The following is a 3,710-nucleotide window of genomic DNA, read 5'->3' as shown; positions in this document are numbered from 1 at the left end:
CTAGTCAGGCAGCAGACCAAGGATCAGGCTGTATTATCTTCGCATCCCTTGCTCCCTTCCTATGTGTCCTTTGTCATCTATATGCTTCTCGTCCTATTTGTACATCCCCTTGTTATCTATGCATAGGGCCCTATCAAATTCACAGCCATGAAAATCACGTCAGAGACTGTGAAATCTGGTCTTTTCTCTGCTTTTACTCTCTACTATACAGATTTCATGGAGGAGACCAGCATTTCTCAAATTGGGGGTTCTGACCCAAAAGGGAGTTATCTGGGGGTCGCAGTATTGCCACCCTTACTTCTGCAGTGCCTTCAGAGCTGGGTGGCCGGAGAGCAGCGGCTATTGGCTGGGTGCCCAGCTCTGAAGGCAGCGTCCTGTCAGCAGCAGCACAGAAGTAAATGTGGCAATACCATACCATGCCATCTCTGAAGGCAGAGCCGCTGCCAGCAGCAGCACAGAAGTAAGGATGGCCTGGTATGGTATTGCCGCCCTTCCTGCTGCGCTGCTGCCTGCAGAGCTGGGAGGCCAAAGAGTGGCGGCTGCTGACTGAGGGCCCAGCTCTGTATGAAGCAGCCTAGAAGTAAGGGTGTCAATACCATACCAGGCCATTCTTACTTCTGCGCTGCTGCTGGTGGCGGTGCTGCCTTCAGAGCTGGGCTCCCAGCCAACAGCTGCCACTCTCCAGCTGCCCAGCTCTGAAGGCAGTGACACCAGCAGCAGCAGCACAGAAGTAAGTGTAGCAGTACCGCAACCCCCAGCCACACAATATCTTTGCGACCCCCCCCCCTTAAAATAACCTTGTAACCCCCCCCCCAATCCTTTTTTGGGTCAGGGCCCCTACAATTACAACACTGTGAAATTTCATATTTAAATAGCTAAAAAAATGAAATTTATGATTTTTAAAATCATACGACCATGAAATTGACCAAAATGGTCCGTGAATTTGGTGGGGCCCTAGCTATGCCAAATCCCTAGGACCTTGCTCATTGCTTACACAAGCAAAACTCCCGTTGAAGTCCCACAGCAGTTTATTCAGTCATTACTTAGGCAGAAGCTGAATGAGACCTTTAGGATCATGCCCTATGCATCTTCATGCTGGCTCTGTGCCCCTAGTGTCTGTAAGTCCTAACTTTTTAATACATTCCCCAGCATACCTGTGTCTGCCCCCAAATGTCACTGAATGCAACAGCATCACCTAAGCAGACTGCTGAGCTCCAGGGGTCTGCAAGGCAACAGGAATGCTTTCAAATGCTGCATAACCCACTCTAAAGTACCTCCTTGCTACCCCACCTCTCCCCACTCCCCACTGATGGATACTAGGGAGCGGTGACCCCTCAAAGGTAATTCAGCCCTCTACCTTCCAGATCGCCATCTTTACCCCTCCTCCCACAACACCTGATTGTCTGACTTATTCCTGCCTTCTCCCCTTCCTGTAATCGCCCGTGATTCTCTGCTAAGAAGTACTATAGCCTACCAAGACAGGATGCTCCTGGGCTGGCTGCCTCGGACACTCTCCCTCTACAGTCCCTTAAGAGGCTCGGCGAAAGTCCTGTCACCCAGTAACAAACTAGCAGAGGCCAAAGGATTTGCATGTTTCCTTCACTGAGAAGCAACGTATGAGTGTGCATGGACATGAATGTGAGGGAGTGTGCGGGAGTGTCAGAGAGGGCCTGAGTGTGTGTTAGCATGTTCCAAAGCATGTTTACATGGTGCTCTGCCTGCCTGGAGGGCACACACACATATGTTAGTGAGTTATTTGCATGCATGGGGCTGTGCCTGTGTGTGTTAGAGTGTAGAGGTGAAGGGTGTGTGTGAGTGCCTGTTAGAGGAGGTCCCTAGGGGGCTGAAGCATGTGGATGCACATGTATGTGCACACATGGAAGTCTGTATTAATGTGTGTGCTGCATGACCATATGAGAACAACAAAGGGCAGCCAGCATTCCTTATTCACCCCAGTACGGAGTCTCCTCCCAACCCTCAGCTTTGCTCCTCAAATACAGAAACACATGTAAAGAGTGTTTAAAAGAAAGCAACTCAATGGAAACATCTAACTTAACAAGAGCGGGCACAAAGACAACAATGAATCCATTAACACCACCACTTCCTGTCTCCTACAACCCTCTCACATGCAGCAGAGATCGGAGCTCTTCACTGTGATCTCCTTTCAGCTGACGTTCCTCAGGGGTATCCCCCTGCCCCGGAGCAGGAGGGAGGAGGCAAGGGTCTCTACTCCACCTTCAAGGGATTCCTTCAAAACAACAGCCACATAAAGAACCACAAACTGATCAAAAAGAGCCTCCCTTTGCTAGAAGATCAATTCTAGGCACTGGGGTTTCCCCCAAAGCTACAGACCTACCTTTGAAACCTCCAGCTCTGCGTGTGGCCGGGCGCACACACATTGGTAGATATGTGTTTACACAAGCCCAAGGCCTCCCTGGCGATCAGTAATCTGAGGCCATGTCCCTTTGTTTTGGCCTTTGCCCTGTCCGGCCCTACAGAGAGGGCTGAGCGTGCCCAGGAGAGAGACAGTTTTCTCTAATGGAGGATGGCTCAGAGGGAAAGGAGGTTTGCAGAGAGAGAGGATCTGCAGGCTGTGAAGAGATGATGCTGTAAAAAGCCCGGGTAACAGTCCCCTGTCCCCTGAGAAGCCTAACCTGGAAGGCAGGTGCAGACGGATCACAGATTCCCTCTATGGGGGCAACTAGTTGCTCAGCAACTGCTTTCTGTCTTAGTTACACTCCTGGGTCCCAGTGGAGCTAAAAGGCACACATGGCACAGAGAAGAAAAGACTTGTTCAGACGGAGTGGGGAGGGTTGAAGGCAGTGGGCTGTACAAAGGAGGGACAAAGGGAGGTGGCAGGGGCTAGCACTGTCCAAACTAATAGCACTGGTAAGAACTAGGCAAAGCTTTATAGGTGCCTCTCAGTCCTGACCAGCAATGCTCTCTGCCACTCCAATTCTGAGCCTCCCCCTGTCCCTTCTTGGCCAATTCTCCTCACTCTCACCCTATAGCACCCTCGCTAACCCAATCCTAGGCTCCTACGCAGCTTTGCCAATGCCTCTCATTCCAGCTTGGAGCATCCCATTTCTTTAGCCCAAGGCTCTCCATGCAGCTCTGATAATACATCTCATCCAACTCACCTTCTGGTGTATAGTCCAGAGACCCTACTGTACATGTACCTTGTGCTCTGTAAAGGCACCTCATTTTTTACCAGAAGTAACTGTGCTTTAACCATAAATAAATAAAGGCCAAGTCAAATGGGGAGACAAGGTGGGTGAGGTAATATCTTTTATTGGACCAATTTCTGTTGGTGAGCGAGATGAGGTTTAGAAGTTGGTCCAATAAAAGACGTTACCTTATCCATCTTGTCACTCTAATATTCTGGGGCCAACATTAAAATAAGAGATATACCCATCTTCTAGATCTGGAAGGGACCATATTTTTAAAGGCATTTAAGTGTCTGTCTGTCTCTCTAGGTGGCTAATATCTTTACAAATCTGGCACTTTGGCACCTAACGGTAAAATTGTAGAAAACCCCTACATTACTTAGGACCCCAAGTCTTATTGAAAGTAAATGGGATGTGCACTCCTAGGTGCTTAAATTCCTTTTGAAAATGGGACTTAGGCGCCTATGTGATTTGGATGCTTTTGAAAATTGTGCTCCAAAGTCACGTGGGAAGTTTGTGGTAGTGGGATTGACCCCAGATGTC

Source organism: Gopherus flavomarginatus, chromosome 1 (genome assembly GCF_025201925.1).
Source record: "Gopherus flavomarginatus isolate rGopFla2 chromosome 1, rGopFla2.mat.asm, whole genome shotgun sequence".
Taxonomy (NCBI): Eukaryota; Metazoa; Chordata; order Testudines; family Testudinidae; genus Gopherus; species Gopherus flavomarginatus.
Note: the sequence above shows the minus strand (reverse complement) of the source record.